This window comes from Tamandua tetradactyla, chromosome 7, assembly GCF_023851605.1.
Source record: "Tamandua tetradactyla isolate mTamTet1 chromosome 7, mTamTet1.pri, whole genome shotgun sequence".
Taxonomy (NCBI): domain Eukaryota; kingdom Metazoa; phylum Chordata; class Mammalia; order Pilosa; family Myrmecophagidae; genus Tamandua; species Tamandua tetradactyla.
Window position 1 is genome coordinate 164,682,877 of NC_135333.1, and position 21,216 is coordinate 164,704,092.

The following is a 21,216-nucleotide window of genomic DNA, read 5'->3' on the forward strand; positions in this document are numbered from 1 at the left end:
TGATTGACATTCAATGTCATTACTGTAAAGGCAGTACCTACTTCAGCCATTTTATCTTTTGGTTTTTATATGTTATACTTTTTTTTGTTTCTCTTTATACCCTTAAATATCCTTTACTAATAATCTTCATTTCTACCCTCTCCTCCAAGCCTCTCTCTCCTGTCTTTTCCTTTCAACCTGCAGAACTCCTTTTAGTATTTCTTGTAGGGCAGACTTATTGACAAATTTTCTCTGTTTTTCTGTGAATATTTTAAACTCCCCATCATTTTTTAGGACAGTTTTGCTGGATAATGTATTCTCAGCTGGCAGTTTTTCTCTTTCAGTACTTTAAGCATATTATACCACTGCATTCTCACCTCCATGGTTTCTCAAGACAAATCAGCAGTTAGTCTTATTGCAGTTCCTTTCTATATGATGAATCGCTTTTCTCTTGCTATTTTCAGGATTCTTTCTATCTTTGGCATTTGACATTTTGATTACTATGTATCTCGGAGTAGATCTATTACAATTTATTCTGGGGTGCAGATGTGTTTCAGTGATATATTGCTGGGCTGCTATGTGGGAGAACCAAGTTCAATTCCATGCAACCCCAGCAAAAAAAAAAAATTATTCTGATTGGATCACGTTGCATTTCTTGGACATGTATATTTATATTTTCATTAAGGAAATTTACAGCCATTATTTCCTCAAATATTCTTTCTGCTCCCTTTCCCTTCTTTTCTCCTTTGGGGACACACAGGATACATGTGTTTTTGTCTTTCGTGCTGTCTTTCATATCCCTACTCCATTTTTTCCCATTCTTTTCTCTAGCTGTTCTTCTGTCTGTAAGATTTTGATTGTTCCATCTTCTAAATAGCTGATTTTCTCTTTTATATGCTCAAATCTGCTGTTGCATGCCTCTAAATGTGTTTTTACTCTCTTCTATTATGCCTTTCATTCCTGCAATTTCTGTTAAGTTTCTTTTTATATTTTCAAATTCTTTTCACATACAGTGTCATAATATCCTCTATCTCTTTAGCCATATTTTTCTTCACCTCTGTGGTAGTTAGTTTTAGGTGTCAACTTGGCGAGGTGATGATGCCCAGTTGTTCTATTTCTGTGGACTTAAATTTCAGTATATGAAGTTCATCTATGGCTGATTACATTTGCATTTAGCTAAGGGGAGTGCCTTCTACAATGAATGAGGTTTAATTAGCTGGAGGCTTAAAAAAGAGAAATCAGAAGCGAGCTCAGCAACTCAGAATACCTCATCTCAGCACTCGCAGCTCAGCCCAGATGTTTGGAGATGCAGAAAGGAATCCCCCAGGGGAAGCCATTAGAACCTAGAAGCCAAGAGTGAAGGCCATGAGCCTTCCATTAACAGAGAAACCCAGATGAAAACTAGCTGCCTTTCATCTGAAGAACTATACATTTTTAACTAAGTAAATCCCCTTATTAAAAGCCAATCTACCTCTGGTGTGTTGCATTCTGTCAGCTTTAGCAAACTAAAAGAATCTCCTGATTTTTTTAACTGATTTAGGAGACATGTTTGAATAGTTTTGATTACTTGTTCCAAATTCTGTTTCCTCCTAAGGTTTAATTTGTTCCTTTGACTGGGTCCTGTTTCTTAGTATAGCTGGTAATTTTTTCCTGATGTCTAGGCATCTGGTTATCTTGATGAGTTTTCTCTGAAGGTCAGTTTCTCTCTTGCCTAGGGTAACTGATTTTGTGTTAAGGCTCTTCTCTGACACTTGGTTCAACTTATTCTAAACTTTTAGCTTGTGTTTACCTGATCAGACTTTTTCAGAATAGGTATAAAGAAATACCTGAAACTGTTGAACTGTAATCCAGTAGCCTTGATTTTTAACGATGATTGTATAATTATAGAGCTTTCACGGTATGACTGTGAGTGTGAAAATCTTAGGATTAACATTCCCTTTATCTTGTGTATTGACAGATAAAGAAATAAAGACTAAAAGAAAAAAAATAGGTGGGAGTAAGGGGTATGGGATGTTTTGGGTGTTCTTTATTATTTTTATTCTTTTTGGAGTAATGAAAATATTAAAAAGTTGATTATGGTGAGAATGTACAACTATATGATACTGTGAACCACTGACTGTACACTTCGTATGATTATATGGCATGTGAATATATCCCAATAAAATTGAATAAAAATCATGGCTAAGAAAAATGTTCAATAATGAAGAAAAATGCTTATGACAAATAAAATGAAAAAGTAAGAAATACAACTTAATTTACTGTCATAGTTTTCAGGCTATGATAAATACCTCACAATAGATTGGCTTAACAACTGGAATGTTATTGGCTCACTTTTAGAGGCAAAAAAGGCCTCCTTTCTCCTAGGGTTGATAACATTCTGGAGATGTGGTCATCCTTAGGTTCCTTGGTTTCCCCATCACAGGGCAATTCCTCCCCTTTCTATTCTGGGTTCATGCTCAATTTCTTTTTCTCCATGTGGCTTTTTCTTATTATGTTTGAACGACTTCTGCTTATAATGGACTTCAGTAATCTAGGCTGGATTAAGATCCAGCCTCATTCACTTGAGCCAGACCTAACTAAAAATAACATTTTCAAGAGGTCCTATTTACAATGGCTTCACATTAACACAATGTTTGCTGGTTGTTTTTGGTGTGCTAATGCTGCCGGAATGTAATATACAAGAAATGGATTGGTTTTTATAGAGAGGGATTTATTAAGTTATAAGTTACAACTCTAAGGCTGTGAAAATGTCCAAATTAAGGTGCCAACAAGAAGATAACTTCTCAGAGGAAAGGCAGCATCCAGGGTTGTGGCATATTTCTCAGGGACTGGAGCCTAGCCAAACTTAAAATTTTTTAATGTTTCTCTCCCTCTCTAGGTTCACTCTCTGCCCCCCATATCTGTAACCTAGCTCACTGTCCCCCCCTTCCCCCTCTTGTCATAGACCGCCCATTTCCATAGCCCACCACAAAACCACAGGCCTTCCTGTTATTCTCTATACTTCCCTATCCCCGAAACATACCCTTCTGCCTAGCAACTGCCGCTAAGCTTGTGTGAGTGGCTGCCTCCTCTTGACGTGTGAGCCCTTAACCCCACCCCCCGCCGAGTGTACTTAAGCCCAGCGCTCCCTCAGCCCTGGGTCTTCGCGGGGTCGTCGTGCAGCCTGCACGCTGTCCCATGTCCCACCTCTCGGGTTCCCCGGGTGACCCATCCCGGCTGTAACAATAAAAGCTTAAACCCACATTCGGCCTCTGTGAGGACATCATTCGCGTGACCGCCGGCAGGGGATAGGCGCCGGCTTCGGCTTCCCAGGTTAATTTCCGCGAGCTCGCTCCCCAACCCCACCCGGTGTGCCAGCCGGCCTGACTGACTGGAGCACTCCGACGGCACAGGGTTTCTCTGGGTCAGCTGGGAGGCACATGGCTAAGTCTGGACTTTTGCTTCTGGGTTTTGTTGCTTTCACCTCATGGTTCCAGTCATGTCCTCTCTGAATTTCTTCTGTCTATCTCCAAGCATCTGAATTCTCTGCTCTCTGTGCTGACTCGTTTAAAGAATCCAATAAACTAATTAAAACCTTCCTTGTATAGGTCATCTCCATCTAATCAAAAAGTCCCACCCAAACAACAGGTCTGTCCCCACAAAATTGGATCAGGATTAAGAACATGGCTTTTCTGGGGTATATAACCATTTCAAAACAGCACAATGGGGTACACAATTCAACCTATTACAATTATAGCATCATTTCAACTAAGCAAAATCTGAACAGACTAAAATGAAACATTCTCAAATATTAACGGTGATTTTTCTAGGTGGAGAATTAATGGGTCACTCATTTTATTTACTCTTTTTTGAATGAATTACCTATTACTGTAATCAGAAAATTAAGCACTCCCTCATCTGTGGCCCACTTTGCCCTCATCTTCCAAAACACCCAGTTATTTCCCGGTATTTATTTGTATAGCTGCCCATCTGACATAATGGACTTGTAAAAAAAAGAACTATGCAATTTTTCAATGACTGTCCAATTTTCTCAATGAGTATCTAATGTCTAGCACAGTGTCTAGTATTTATATCGTAACTGAGCAAGTATTTCCTGAAACTTAATTTCAAGCACAGTGATGCCTGATAAGGAGAAAATGACATGGGGACATAACAGTGAGCAAGTCAGAAAGGATCTCTGTCCCCATAAAAGCTTATATTTTAGTAGGAAAAAAGGATTTTTTAAAATTTATTTTTTCAAACATTTTTTATTGTGAAATAAAACATATACACAAAAAAAGCAATAAATTTCAAAGTTCATTGTAACAAGTAGTTATACAACAGATTTCAGAATTTGGTAGGGGTTGTAGTCCCACCATTTCAGGTTCTACCTTCTAACTGGTCCAAGACACTGGAGACTAAAAGAATTATCGGTATAATGATTTAGCAGTAGTACTTCTTTGTTAAAACCTATCTTCTCCATTATAACTCCTCCTTCTAGTTTGATCCTTCTCCCAATCTTTAGGGGTATTTGGGTTATGCCTGTTCTAACCTTTTCATGTTGGAAAAACGGTGTCGATAATATGGGATAGGGGGATGGAACTACTTGACGCTCTTGGAGAGGCTGGCCCCTCTGAGTTTCAGGACTTATCTGCCTTACGAACCCAACTGGAGATTGTAGGTTCCTTGAAAATAATCTAAGTGCATGAAAATTTTGTAGAATCTCAGATACTCCCCTGGCTGCTCATAAGGGCTAATAGAAATGATGTTGGTTGGTCTATGGCAAACCATAGTAAGCAATATTTAGTTGAAGCTTGCATAGGAATAGCCTCTCTACTCTATTTGAACTCTTTCAGTCACTGATACCTTATTTTGTAAAAATTTCCTCCTTTGGGTCAGGAAGATATTGTCAATCCCATGGTGCCAGGACCAAGCTCATCTGTGGGAGCCATGTCCCATGATGCCAGGGAGACTTTCATCCCTGGACGTCAGGTCCTACATAGAAGGGGAGGGTAATGATTTTACTTGCAGAGTTGAGTTTAGAGAGAGAGGCAACATCTGAACAACAGAAGAGGTTTTCTGGAAGTAACATGTAGGTAAAACCATAGGTAGGCTTCTTCTCCACTATAGAAATTAGCCTCAAAAAAGCAAGCCCTATGACCAAGGGCTTGGCATACTGACTTGGGGGGTCCCTAATGTTTAAATGAATATCAGGGGTTTCCCCAGTGGCACAGCTTAATAATACTATATTTTTTCTGCTGTTCTTCAAGGGACTTCGGCAATATTTTTAAATTATCTGCCCAAGATACTCTGGGATATACCTGGGTATTTCATTAAGCTATACAAATTTACAATCCTTGTTCCCATTCTGGGCTCAATGTGCTTGGGTTGTTTAAATGAACTATCCAGTCAGGTTGAGTTAGATTATGTGCTACAGAAAACTTAAGTTTTGAATAAAATAAATCTCTCTTCCTTTAGTCTAATATAGTAGGTGAAGTTCTAAAATACAGGCAATGTCTTCCTTACCCCTATATTCTGACTTACCTTGATCCTGAACTGATCAGCTTCATTCTTATCTCTAATTGAAGTCTTATCTCTTTTTTGGTTTCTTTAACAGTTGTATGTAGCAATGGGGTCTTTCAGAGCTGCAGAACTCCAACTTTGAGTCTTAGGTATCACACAGGTAGTCAAAGTTCCAGGGAGAAAACAAGTTATACGTATATAGCACAGTGTCTCAAAATCTAGAAATAATATATACAGTTCCAGACAAAATGTGACTGCTATAAGAGCTTATAATCTAGACTCCAATTTTCTTATAGGTATTTCCTAGAAGAGACCATACAATATTTGTCCTTTTGTTTCTGGCTTATTTTGCACCACACAATGTCTCCAAGGTTCATTCAACTTGTTACATGCCTCAAAACTTCATCCCTTTCTGTAGGTGTACACTATTCCATCATATGTACACAGCACAGTTCACCATTCTACTTCTCAGTCAATGTATCCCTCAGCCACCTTCATCTCTTGGGCATCAAGCCTAATGTCCAAAGTCACAATCCATGTCTCGAATTCTCCTCACTTAGTTGTACAATCATCAACATTCTCAATTTTAGACAATTTTCACTGCTCCCAAGTGAAAAATAACCAAAAAGTACACAATCACTAAACAGAAAATCAAAACCTCCCCTTAGCTCTTGTCTCCCCGACTTCCCAGCCCCAATTATTTGCCCCCGGTATTGCTGTGGTACTGTTGATTGTCTTCCTGTTAAACACAGCCCATAGCTTGCAATAGTTTTTCCTCTATACCCAACTATTATTGACTCTTTGTATAAGATTTATACCTTTGAGGTAGTCCATGCAAGAATTTAAATTTATAATACTCAGTGAGATACATGGCTCTATACAATCCCTTTCAATCATGTTCACCTTCAAGATGGCAATATTAGTTCTAAACCCACTAATAAATAACCTTCACTCCTACCCATTTCCTTACATTTAAATTCAACCTCATTAAGTAAGTGTTCAACCATCTCTAGTTTCTGTGTATCTCTAGATTCCCTATATTCTACATTATCCACATTATTTCACTAAGTATTATATACTTCAAGGTTCATTCATGTCATATGCTTCAGGAATTCATTTCATTTTACTGCTGCATAATATTCTATCATATTTTGTTGATCCACTTGTTTGTTGATGGGTACTTGGGCTGTTTCTATCTTTTGGCAATTGTGAATAATGCTGCTATGAACACTGGAGTGCAAGAGTCCATTTGTGTCACTATTTTCAGATCCTCTGGGAATACACTGAGTAGTGGTATTGCCGCGTTGATATTTATTTTTCCAAGGAGCCATCAAACTGTCTTCCATAGCAGCTGTATCATTATACATTCCCACCAGCAGTGCATAAATGCTCCAATTCTCCATATCCTCTCCAACATTTGTAGCTTTGTTTAATAGCAGCTATTCTTATAGGTGTGAGGTGATATCTCACTGCAGTCTTTATTTGCATTTTCCTTATAGCTAATGAAAACAAGCGTCTCTTTGTGTGCTTTTTTTTTATATGTCAATATTATAAGATTTACTATAGTACTTGGTTCACATGACTGTGGGGATGGGCAAGTCTGAATTCCCCAGGGCAGGCCTCAAGCTGGGAACTCTGATGAGGGTTATCAGTGAAAGTTTCATTAATTCCCCAGGAGAAGCTAGCTGGCTGAAACAGAGATGGAATTTTTCCTTCAATTCATCTCTTCTCTGTTCCTTTCAGTCCAGGCTGGTGTTGTTTCTGTTCATACAAATTTTGCAAAAACCTTACTGGTATTGCTTTCAGTTCACAGGAGTCCAAACCACCAGGCCATAGGAACATCCACAGATCTTTCCAGCATAACTATATTTCCAATCCTGACTTTACTGAAATGGCCGACTGGATCCATGTTCAGTTAAACTCTCATAGGGAGCCCTATTCTCCAGGAGGCCATAGAACATCCACAGATCTTTCCAGCATAACTGTATTTCCAATCCTGACTTTACTGAAATGGCCGACTGGATCCATGTTCAGTTAAACTCTCATAGGGAGTCCTATTCTCCAGGAACTTGCCTTCAAGAAGCTCTGGGAGGTCTCTGATAGAGTGGCTTCTGGCCCTACTCTTACAGCATTCCACTGGATAGGCTGGGAGTTTTCCAAACCATCAATTTCTGGTTTGTTTGTGTTTAAGAGTGCAGTTTTTTGTTTATCCCTTTTCTCTCACATTTCAGAATAAGCTGCAAGGAGAAGCCAGGCTGTACCTTCCATGCTTAGCTGGGAATTTCCTAAATATGCAAGCTCAACACTTTCAAGTTCTGACTTCCACCCAACATTAGAACTCAATTTTGTCAAGTTCTCTTCCACTTTAAAATAAGGGTTGCTTTTCCTCCAGTTTTTCATTTCTTTCTAAGGGCACATCAGAAGTGCTTTTAGTGTCCATATTTCTACTGACAGTCTCTTCAAAGCAATCTGGGCCTTTTCTATCAAGCCCCTCATAACTCTTTCAGCCTCTGCCAATGGCCCAAATTCAAAGCCATTCCCACATTTTCAGGTATTTGCAGTAGCAGCACCCCATTCTCCTCATACCAAATCTGTTTTACTTTCCTGGCTGCTCAAGAAAATACCCTGGGGTGGGTTGGCTTAAATAATGGGAATTTATTGACTCATGATTTTGAGACTAGAAGTCCAACATTAAGGTACCATCAGGGTGATGTTCTCTTCAAAAGGCTGCTGAGGCTGCCATAAACATTAAATTTATGTGAAAATATCCATACCAACGGCCACTAGTCTCCTACAGGGAAGAGGTATTCCATGAAAATTAGCTCAATGGATAAAGAGCTCAATAAGTGAACAGAAGGAGCTCAGAAGAGGAGCCAGATCAAAGTAAAAAGGATTGAGAATATCTTATAGAAGAGATATCTGGGTTAGGTATTAAAATTAAGTATTAGTATCAGGTTGAGGGGCAAAGGAAAACATTGGGATACTGCCTTTACACCTCAAGAGCTAATTAACATAGAGAGGACACCTATTCCTATATTTCTAACCCTGATCTCTTTGATCACGTTTAGTTTGCTCTTATCACCACACATTTCCCCAAAAGAAATGGAAAAAAATTAATGGCATCCTCGTCCTCAAACTGAGTTCAAAATGTTAAGAATCCTTTTTGACTCATTCTCTGTTCACATCAGATACAGTTCATTTGCTTTTCCCAACATTCACCCCACCCCCTTTTTTCCCCCATCCAGTATCATTCTCATCAACTGAATCTAGGATGTGGGTATACAAAGAAATATTTCAGAAAATGTATGTTGTGAGGCACTGATAGATGAAGAAATTAATTTAGCAGGTCATGACCAGAATTCTTTAAAAAAAAAAGAAGAGAATAGAAAATAGTACATCAGGTGTGATAAGGGTAAGAATAGTTTAATGATGCCTTATTTCCATTTTATATGTGTGTGTGCTGAGTCATGAATGCAAAATATATTTCTTCATAGTAAAAAATATTTGAAATGACAATATAAAACATTTCTTTTTTTTATTTTTGGTGGTGCATGAAGTGTGTCAGACATCCCCTTGAGAATGTGATAAAAGTTAAAAGTTCTGAGACTTCCGGAGAAGATGGTGGCTTAGTAAGGCACGCGGGTCTTAGTTCCTCCTCCAGAACAACTACTAAAGAACTAGAAACAGTACATAACAGCTCCCGGAGCCACGACAGAGACCAGACACACAGCGTACCCCATTCTGGACCGGCTGGACCGGCTAAGAGACTCCGCTGTGGTGAGGTCCCCGAGAGGCACGCGCTTCCCCGGGCCGCGGCGACTGGCGGCCAGAGCCCCTTCCTTCCTCCTTCCCAGACCGGCTGGGAGTTTTGGATCGGAGGTTCCCCAAGCCGCGACGGTCCTCCCACACACGGCTTCCCAGGCCTGTTGGGAGCTTTGGATCGATGGATCCCCAAGCCGTGGCGGCCGGCGCCCCTCTCCCACGTGCGGCTTCCCAGGCCAGCTGGGAGCCTCGGAACAGCGGTTACCCAAGCCGCGGTGGCCAGTGACCACACAGCCCCTTCCACACACGCGGCTTCCCGGGCCAGCTGGGAACCTCGAATCAGCGGTTCCCCAAGCTGTGGTGGCCCTCCCACACGCGGCTTCCCGGGCCTGCTGGGAGCTTTGGATCGGCGGTTCCCCAAGCTGCGGTGGCCGGCGCCCCTCCCCCACGCGCAGCTTCCAGGGCCGGCAGGGAGCCTCGGAACAGCGGTTCCCCAAGTCACGGTGGCCGGCGACTGCACCTCCTTCCACACATGCGGCTTCCCGAGCTGGCTGGGAGCCTCAGAACAGTGGTTTCCCAAGCCGCGGCGGCTGGCGACCCTCCCCCACAGGCGACTTCCCGGAGGGAAAGGAAAGAGTCTCCAACAGTAGTAGAGACTGAGCCCAACCTAACACCAATACTGGCATTAATGAACAACTTCTGACTACTAAAAATAGGCCCTCAGCTCAAACGAAACTGATCAAGGTGGAAGTCGCCGATTGGGCTGACTGAAAAAGAGGAAAGGGGACGAAACAGAGCCTTCTGCGGCTGTTTCTACGGAGGCTTCGTTGCCTCTGGGCTCAGCGCTGGGATTACACGGGTTGCAACTGCCCCGAATGCAGAAACAGGCTGCTTTCAGGGCTCTCTACCACCTGAACCTTCCCCGCGGGAGGGGTGAAACACAACTCAGGTGGAATCCCTCTCTCAAGGAATTCAGATCCCAGGAATTCACAATTTGAAGCCATTAAAACCAACTTACAACCTTTCTTCTGTCTCCACCACACATCCAGCAGCGAGAGTCTTCCAAAGCAAAAGGAGCCACAACATCTTTTGCTGGTGGGACCCGCAGACAGACAAGCACCACATACTGGGCAGGATAAGAAAAACAGAGCCCAGAGACTTCACAGGAAAGTTTTTCAACCTGCTGGGTCCCACACTCAGGGAAATCTGATCAAATGCCCAGACGCCAGCAAAAAATAACAAATCACACCAGGAAAATTGAAGATATGGCCCAGTCAAAGGAACAAACCAATAGCTCAAATGAGATACAGGAGCTGAGACAACTACTTCTGAATATACGAACAGAAATGGAAAACCTCTTCAAAAACCAAATCAATAAATTGAGGGAGAACATGAATAAGGCATGGGATCAACAAAAAGAAGAAATGGAAAATCTGAAAAAACAAATCACAGAACTTATGGGATTGAAAGACACAGTAGAAGAGATTGAAAAAACAATGGAAACCTACAATGGTAGATTTAAAGAGACAGAGGCTAGAATTAGTGAACTGGAGGATGGAACATCTGAAATCCAAAAGAAACAGAAACTATAGGGAAAAGAATGGGAAAATTTGAGCAGGGGCTCAGGGAATTGAATGATAATATGAAGCGCACAAATATATGTGTTGTGGGTGTCCCAGAAGGAGAAGAGAAGGGAAAAGGAGGAGAAAAACTAATGGAAGAAATTATCACTGAAAATTTCCCAACTCTTATGAAAGACCTAAAATTACAGATCCAAGAAGTGCAGTGCACTCCAAAGAGATTAGACCCAAATAGGCGTTCTCCAAGACACTTACTAGTTAGAATGTCAGCGGTCAAAGAGAAAGAGAGGATTTTGAAAGCAGCAAGAGAAAAACAATCCATCACATACAAGGGAAACCCAATAAGACTATGTGTAGATTTCTCAGCAGAAACCATGGAGGCAAGAAGACAGTGGGATGATATATTTAAACTACTAAAAGAGAAAAACTGCCAACCAAGAATTCTATATCCAGCAAAATTGTCCTTCAAAAATGTGGGAGAAACTAAAACATTTTCAGACAAAAAGTCACTGAGAGAATTTGTGACCAAGAGACCAGCTCTGCAAGAAATACTAAAGGGAGCACTAGAGTCAGATATGAAAAGACAGAAGAGAGAGGTGTGGAGAAGAGTGTAGAAAGAAGGAAAATCAGATATGATATATATAATACAAAAGTCAAAATGGTAGAGGAAAGTATTACCCAAACAGTAATAACACTAAATGTTAATGGACTGAATTCCCCAATCAAAAGACATAGACTGGTAGAATGGATTAAAAAACAGGATCCTTCTATACGCTGTCTACAGGAAACACATCTTAGACCCAAAGATAAACATAGGTTGAAAGTGAAAGGTTGGGAAAAGATATTTCATGCAAATAACAACCAGAAAAGAGCAGGAGTAGCTATACTAATATCTAACAAATTAGACTTCAAATGTAAAACAGTTAAAAGAGACAAAGAACGATACTATCTACTAATAAAGGAACAATTAAACAAGAAAACATAACAATCATAAATATTTACGCACTGAATCAGAATTCCCCAAAATACGTGAGGAATACACTACAAATACTGAAGGGAAATAGACACATCTACCATAATAGTTGGAGACTTCAATTCCCCACTCTCATCAATGGATAGAACATCCAGAGGATCAATAAAGAAACAGAGAATTTGAATATTACAATAAATGAGCTAGACTTAACAGACATTTATAGGACATTACACTCCACAACAGCAGGATACACCTTTTTCTCAAGTGCTCATGGACCATTCTCAAAGATAGACCATAGGCTGGGTCACAAAGCAAGTCTCAACAAATTTAAAAAGACTGAAATCATACACAACACTTTCTCAGATCATAAAGCAATGAAGTTGGAAATCAATAATAGGCAGAGTGCCAGAAAATTCACAAATACGTGGAGGCTCAACAACACACTCTTAAACAACCAGTGGGTCAAGGAAGAAATTACAAGAGAAATTAGTAAATATCTCGAGGCGAATGAAAATGAAAACACAACATATCAAAACCTATGGCACACAGCAAAGGCAGTGCTAAGAGGGAAATTTCTTGCCCTAAATGCCTATATCAAAAAAGAAGAAAGGGCAAAAATTCGGGAATTAACTGTCCACTTGGGAGAACTGGAGAAAGAACAGCAAGCTAACCCCAAAGCAAGCAAAAGGAAAGAAATAACAAAGACTAGAGAAATAAATGAAATTGAGAACATGAAAACAATAGAGAAAATCAATAAGACCAGAAGTTGGTTCTATGAGAAAATCAATAAGATTGATGGGCCCTTAGCAAGATTGACAAAAAGAAGAAGAGAGAGGACGCAAATAAATAAGATCAGAAATGGAAGAGGAGACATAACCACTGACCTCACAGAAATAAAGGAGGTAATAACAGGATACTATGAACAACTTTACGCTAATAAATACAACAATAAAGATGAAATGGACAAGTCCCTAGAAAGGCATGAACACCCAACTTTGACTCAAGAAGAAATAGATGACCTCAACAAACCAATCACAAGTAAAGAAATTGAATAAGTCATTCAAAAGCTTCCTAAAAAGAAAAGTCCAGGAACAACTTTACGCTAATAAATACAACAATAAAGATGAAATGGACAAGTCCCTAGAAAGGCATGAACACCCAACTTTGACTCAAGAAGAAATAGATGACCTCAACAAACCAATCACAAGTAAAGAAATTGAATAAGTCATTCAAAAGCTTCCTAAAAAGAAAAGTCCAGGACCCGACGGCTTCACATGTGAATTCTACCAAACATTCCAGAAAGAATTAGTACCAACTCTGCTCAAACTCTTCAAAAAAATCGAAGTGGAGGGAAAGCTACCTAATTCATTCTATGAAGCCAACATCACCCTCATACCAAAACCAGGCAAAGATATTACAAAAAAAGAAAACTACAGACCAATCTCTCTAATGAATATAGATGCAAAAATCCTCAACAAAATTCTAGCAAATCGAATCCAGCAACACATTAAAAGAATTATACATCATGACCAAGTAGGATTTATCCCAGGTATGCAAGGATGGTTCAACATAAGAAAATCAATTAATGTAATACACCGTATCAACAAATCAAAGCAGAAAAATCACATGATCTTCTCAATTGATGCAGAGAAGGCATTTGACAAGATTCAACATCCTTTCCTGTTGAAACACTTCAAAGGATAGGAATACAAGGGAACTTCCTTAAAATGATAGCGGGAATATATGAAAAACCCACAGCTAATATCATCCTCAATGGGAAAAAATTGAAAACTTTCCCCCTAAGATCAGGAACAAGACAAGGATGTCCATTATCACCACTATTATTCAACATTGTGTTGGAGGTTCTATCCAGAGCAGTTAGACAAGAAAAAGAAATACAAGGCATCAAAATTGGAAAGGAAGAAGTAAAACTATCACTGTTTGCAGACGATATGATACTATACGTCGAAAACCCAGAAAAATCCACAACAAAACTACTAGAGCTAATAAATGAGTACAGCAAAGTAGCAGGTTACAAGATCAACATTCAAAAATCTGTAGCGTTTCTATACACTAGCAAGAACAAGCTGAGGGGGAAATCAAGAAACGAATTCCATTTACAATTGCAACTAAAAGAATAAAATATTAGGAATAAATTTAACTAAAGAGACAAAAGACCTATACAAAGAAAACTACAAAAAACTGTTAAAAGAAATCACAGAAGACCTAAATAGATGGAAGAGCATACCGTGTTCATGGATTGGAAGACTAAATATAGTTAAGATGTCAATCCTACCTAAATTGATTTACAGATTCAATGCAATACCAATCAAAATCCCAACAACTTATTTTTCAGAAATAGAAAAACCAATAAGCAAATTTATCTGGAAGGACAGGGTGCCCCGAATTGCTAACAGTATCTTGAGGGAAAAAAAACAAAGCCGGAGGTCTCACGCTGCCTGACTTTAAGGCATATTATGAAGCCACAGTGGTCAAAACAGCATGGTATTGGCATAAAGATAGATATATCGACCAATGGAATCGAATAGAGTGCTCAGATATAGACCCTCTCATCTATGGACAATTGATGTTTGATAAGGCAGTCAAGCCAATTCACCTGGGACAGAACAGTCTCTTCAATAAATGGTGCCTAGAGAACTGAATATCCATATGCAAAAGAATGAAAGAGGACCCGTATCTCACACCCTATACAAAAGTTAACTCAAAATGGATCAGAGATCTAAACATTAGGTCTAAGACCATAAAACAGTTAGAGGAAAATGTAGGGAGATATCTTATGAAACTTACAATTGGAGGCAGTTTTATGAACCTTAAACCTAAAACAAGAGCACTGAAGAAAGAAAGAAATAAATGGGAGCTCCTCAAAATTAAACGCTTTTGTGCATCAAAGAACTTCATCAAGAAAGTAGAAAGACAGCCTACACAATGGGAGACAATATTTGGAAACGACATATCAGATAAAGGTCTAGTATCCAGAATTTATAAAGAGATTGTTCAACTCAACAACAAAAAGACAGCCAACCCAATTACAAAATGGGAAAAAGACTTGAACAGACACCTCTCAGAAGAGGAAATACAAATGGCCAAAAGGCACATGAAGAGATGCTCAATGTCCCTGGCCATTAGAGAAATGCAAATCAAAACCACAATGAGATATCATCTCACACCCACCAGAATGGCCATTATCAACAAAACAAAAAATGACAAGTGCTGGAGAGGATGCGGAGAAAGAGGCACACTTATCCACTGTTGGTGGGAATGTCAAATGGTGCAACCACTGTGGAAGGCAGTTTGGCGGTTCCTCAAAAAACTGAATATAGAATTGCCATACGACCCAGCAATACCATTGCTAGGTATCTACTCAAAGGACTTAAGGGCAAAGACACAAACGGATATTTGCACACCAATGTTTATAGCAGCATTATTTACAATTGCAAAGAGATGGAAACAGCCAAAATGTCCATCAACAGACGAGTGGCTAAATAAGCTGTGGTATATACATACGATGGAATATTATGCAGCTTTAAGACAGAATAAACTTACGAAGCATGTAATAACATGGATGCACCTTGAGAACATTATGCTGAGTGAGACTAGCCAAAAACTAAAGGACAAATACTGTATGGTCCCACTGATGTGAACTGACATTCGAGAATAAACTTGGAATATGTCTTTGGTAACAGAGACCATCAGGTGTTAGAAACAGGGTAAGATAATGGGTAATTGGAGCTGAAGGGATACAGATTGTGCAACAGGACTAGATACAAAAACTCAAAAATGGACAGCACAATACTACCTAATTGTAATGTAATTATGTTAAAACACTGAATGAAGCTGCATCTGAGCTATAGTTTTTTTTTATATATATATATTTTTATTTTTTACTCTATATTATCATTTTATTTCTTTTTTGGTTGTCTTGCTCTTTCTTTTTGTAAATCGATGCAAATGTACTAAGAAATGATGATCATACATCTATGTGATGATATTAAGAATTACTGATTGCATATGTAGAATGGAATGATTTCTAAATGTTGTGTTAATTTTTTTTAATTAATAAAAATAAAAAATAAATTACTTCAAAAACAAAAACAAAAAAAAGTTAAAGTTCTCCTCATCAGAATAACACAAGTATATATATGTACATTCATTCATACTAAAAACAATAGTATATGTTGACTTTCAAAGTGTTTATAAAACCTCCCTCAGGCAGTCCAAGGTCTCCAAGTTGAGAACCCTTGGGGTAAAATTTCAGCTACTACCAGAAAGGAACTTCCTGAATATATATTTAATATAAGCAATTTTGCACATATTAAAAGCCCATAGAGAAATTTATTGCTATAAATGCCTATATTTAAAAAGAAGATTTGCTTCCCAGTGTCTGCCCATGCCAAAAAAAGAAAAGAAGAGTAAGAATTGAGGACTTAACTACCCACCTGGTAGAATTAGAAAAAGAACAGTAAACTAACCCCAAAGTAAACAGTAGAGAACTAAGAGAGATTAAACCAGAAATAAGTGAATTAGAGAAAAACAACAGCGAAAGACTAAAATGAAATGTTGATTCTTTGAGAAAAATCAATTAAATCGATGGAACCCTGGCTAGACTGACTAAGAAAAAAAACGAGAGGGTGCAAATAAATAAAATAAAAAAATGAGAAGGAGGTCATTATCATGGACCTTGAAGAAAAAATTCTTAAGAGGAGATGGAATTGACAAATTTCTAGAGGCCCAAGAACAACCTACACCAACTCAAAGAAATAGCTCTCAACAAACCAATCACAAGTAAAGACATTCAATCAGTCATCACAAATTTTCCTACAAGAAGAGCCCAGGGCCAGATGACTTCACAGGAATGTTATCAAACATTCCAAAAAAGAATTAACATCAATCCTGCTCAAACTCCTCCCAAAACCTGAGGAAAAAGGAATGCTACCTAATTTACTTTATGAAGCTAACATCACTCTAATACCAAAAGTGGATAAAGATGATACAAGGAAAACTATAGCCAATCTCTCTAATGAAGAGAGATGCAAAAATTCACAAAAAAATACAAGTCAAATCCAATGACACATTAAAAGAATTATATGCCATGACCAAGTGAGGTTTATACCAGGCATGCAAGAGTGGTTCAACATGAGAAAATCAATGTAACACAATACAATAAGAAATCGAAAAGGAAAAATTGCATGATTATCTCAAATGACTCTGAAAAAACATTAGACAAAATTTCAGCATCCATTTCCGATAAAAGCACTTTGAAAGGCAGGAATAAAAGGAAACTTACACAGTAAGATAAAGGGCATTGTATTAGTCTGTATTTTCTAGAGAAACAGGGCCACAGGAACCATCTGTAACTATGAAATTTAGTGTCTCATGCAACCATGCAGATCCAAAAGCCCAAAAACTCCATAAGTCAGGCCATGAGGCTGGCAACTCCAATGAAGGTCTGCAGTGAACTCCACAGAAGAGGCTACCTATCTGAAGAAGTAGTGATAGTTCTCTCTTCTACCTTAAAAGTCTTCAACTGATTGGATTAAGTCCAGGTGATCAGATTCTCTCAACAATTCCAACCTCCCAACCAAAACTGGCATGTCAACTGTGAGAGTTGTCAATTTGGGTTATTTAGGGCAGAGGTATAGATTAGAAGAACTAGAAAATCCCTGCCCAGGTAGCTTCTGAAGTTACGGAACACTGGAGCACAGGGAGTAGTGCTTTCTGAGGAGGAAATGAGCAAACTGGCCTCTATTACAACCCATCCTTCACTGCAACAATGCTTGTATGCTCCCTCAGCTGATGCAAAAACTATATACTTATCAGTATGGCTGACTTATGGGTATAAGGCTGCATGACCTAATGAAGGGGATATATTGGACAGTGCCCCCTACTGACAAAATATGGAGAGGCTACAAGATGTTTTAAGGGGGCTGAGAATGAAACACACCATTTTTACCACGGTTTTTGTAGGTCCTGACATTGAAGCTTTTACCGCACAAATCAAAGACTGCATACTGCCTGCAACGATTACTATAGGCGCCTTGTGTCTATTCTAAGTTCACTAGCAGGATGGTTCATTTCTCTTGCTGCTCAGGGTGTAGCTGACTTCCAAGAGTAAGAGAAGCTGTGGAAAGGGTTTGGAAGAAAGAGCAATGGGAAAAGGCCCCCTTGAACATGACTATCCTAATTGGGTATCCTGTAAGCAGATGTGGGCGGATCTAGTTGCTGAAAGCACAGAGACAGAGGATATACATAAGCAACCTAATGCAGGTGTGGTAAAACTATGGTACAAACTGTCTAAGACCAAAGATCGACTAAAGTGAGCTTCCAGACTTCCAAGGGAGAAAGGAAGTCAGGAAAAGTAACACTCTTTAAAGCCCAAGAGCCCTTTGCTCCTCCAGAAGAGGCTTGGGAAGCCCCTTTCCCTCTCCTGCAGGGAGTAGGTTGTGATCCCTGGGTGTGAACAATAGCCGGGGAACCCAGGGATCAGAGGACACATGTAGAACTAACCATCTACTGGTCCCCTGCTAGTCAGCAGCAAGTGTCAGCACTAGTAAATATGAGAGCCGAATGTATCTTAATCCATGGGAATGTAACCCAATTCCACAGGCTAGTACAGCCTATAGATGCCTATGATCCAGGCAAAGTGGCACAGACTAATTTTACAAATTGAGAGATTGCCTCACCCCACCCCCAAGTGTATATGGTATATATTTCCCCTATACCTGAATACATTTTAGGGACTGATCTTCTACAGAATGTCATGTTGCAAATCACTATAGGGGTAGTTTGTAAAAGCTGCCAGGATGCGATATACCAGAAATGGAAAGGCTTTTTAAAGGGGGAATTTATTAAGTTTGCAAGTTTACAGTTCTAAGGCACTGAAAACATTCATATTAAAGACAAGGCTATAAAAATGTCCAAAGTAAGGCATCCAGGGAAAGATACCTTGGTTCAAGGTTGATGATGTTTGGGGTTCCTTTCTCAGCTGGAAAGGCATATGGTGACGTCTGCTAGCTTTAGGGCTGGAGGGAAGTACTTAAAACTGTTGAGTTGTGTTCCAGTAGACTTGATTCTTGAAGATGATTGTATAAAGATACAACTTTCAAAATGTGACTGAGCAATTGTCAAAACCTTGTGTCTGATGCTTCTTTTATCCAGGGCATGGTCAGATGAGTAAGAAAATATATATATATAAATAAATAAATAATAGGGGGGAAAGGAGTAAAATAAACTGGGTGGATAGAAATACTAGTGGTCAGTGAGAGGGGTACAGGTATGGTATAATATGAACTTTTTCTTTTTATTTCTCTTTCTGGAGTGATGTAAATGCTTGAAAAATGAACATGGTGATGAATACAGAACTATGCGATGATATTGTGAGCCACTGATTGCATATAATGTATGGAACAAATGTGTGTGAAGATTTGACAATAAAAATATTTAAAAAGAAACAAAAAATTACCCCCACCCCAGAAGGTCATGGCTAACAAAATATAAACTTCCAGGAGGGCACCAAGAAATCTCAGCCACTATCAAAGAGTTGGAATGGGTGGGGATAATAACACCCACTAATAGACCCTTCAACAGTCCTGTGTAGCTAGTATAAAAGCCTGATGGAATGCGGCATATGACAACAGATTATTGGGAGTTAAACAAAGTACCACCACCATTGTATGCCACAGTCCCAAACATCGCTGGTTTATTATGAGATTAGTATCCACTTGTGTGAATATCATTCTGTGCTAGAGGTCGTTAATGCTTTCTTTAGTATCTCAGTAGAAAAATCAAGCCAGCCTACATTTGCCTTCACCTGGGGAGGCCAGCAGTGAACTTTCACTGTGCTTCTCTAAAGCTAAATATATAGTCTGACCATCTGCCATGGTCTCAGGGCAAAAGATTTGGCTAAGTGGAAAAGTTCCACAAGAGTAACTCTGACTCACTATTTTAATGATGTCATGTTAACCAGTAACTCTCTTTCAGAATTAAAAGGCAGCTCAGGCTCATTGCTATCTCACCTTGACAGTCAGAGATGGCCAGCCAATCACAACAAACTGCAAGGCCCTGGCTGCTCTGTCAAATTCTTGGGAGTTATATGATCAGGTAAGACAAAAACTGTATCTTCTGCTGTAAGTGATAGGGTGCAAAGCCTCACACTGCCACAAATGCCAAAACAACCAATGGCTTTCTTGAGGTTACTGGAGTATTGCAGACCTTTTGTTTCTCACTTAGTCAAAATGTTAAAACCTTTGTATGTTTTGACTAAGAAAGGCCATTCCTGGGAGTGGGATACTTGCCAACAGGAGCTTTTGAAAAGGCAAAAAGGGCAATAGCACAGGCACAAGCACTGGGGTGGGAGTCGGGGTATAGATCCAGACCCACCCTGTGACCTGGATATAGCCAGCACTGATTCTGGTTTTGGGTAGGATCTGTGGCTGAGGCAACATTCCAGATGAATGCCTCTTGGCTTTTAGACACAGTTAAGGAAAGGGGCAGAACTGAGATACAACCCTCCTGGAAAAATAATTGTGTTTTGCATATAATGTCTTATTCCAAATGGAGGGACTGACACAAAGATGTCCAGTCACTATGAAAACGGCCATCCCTATTCAGGGTGGATTACCAATAAGGCTTCTAAACCATGCTCTGGCAGTGCCCAACTAAGCACACTGACCAAATGGAAAGCCTCCCTACTACAGCTCAGCATTTTCAATACCAGTCTTCTGAGTACAAAAATGCACAAGAATCTCAGACCAGCATACTATATAGAAGATTCAACAGCTAAAGTTACTGCCCCTAAAACAGCTATTAAAATGCTCACTATAAGACATGGGTGCCATTCCTGAGTCTGCTTGGTACACTGGTGAATCCACTGGTAAGCAGCCTTTCACATAGTGGCAGTACTAACCCTGTACTGACACTAGATGGTGGGAAACTGGTGCTATATGAAGCAGTCAACAGGCTGAGTTAAGAGCGGCTTGGATGGTAATAGTGCATGAGCCAGGAGTTGCGCTGTCTGTACCAACAGTTGTGCTATTTACAAAGGCCTTATGACATGGATGGCAACCTGGAGGCAAGAACGATGGACAGCCATAGGTCACCCCTTCTGGGGACAAGAATTATGGAAAGACACCTGGGACACCTGCTAATGATAAAAGGCAAATGTCTATCATGTCCCTGTCCACATTCACAACACATTACCTGGGAATATGGAAGCAGATACACTCACACAGGTTTGGAGTAGCACAGCTGAATCCAGACAAGCAGTGGAATGGCTTCATCAGTAAAGAAGACATCAAGGGTATTAAACCCTGTGGCATCTGGCCCAGCAGTCCCCACTGCCAGTCATAGGGCAGCAGTTAGTGGCCATCACTAGAAAGTGCCCTTCATGCTCCCTTTGTCAAC

The 21,216-nt window shown here is 39.7% G+C and overlaps 1 protein-coding gene across 5 annotated transcripts in view; it reads right to left on the reverse strand.

Annotated features, from left to right (window-relative positions):
* NR2C1 (nuclear receptor subfamily 2 group C member 1) overlaps positions 1–21,216 on the reverse strand; it is a 74,132-nt gene that overhangs the window by 49,129 nt on the left and 3,787 nt on the right. Inside the window, exon 1 of one of the 5 annotated variants that reach the window (XM_077111633.1) lies at positions 3,002–6,124. The exons of the other annotated variants lie outside the window; for them this stretch is intronic. The gene's annotated coding sequence lies outside the window, so the exon portion shown is untranslated. Of the gene's footprint in view, positions 1–3,001; positions 6,125–21,216 lie in introns of those variants that run through there. 5 annotated transcript variants of the gene reach the window in all.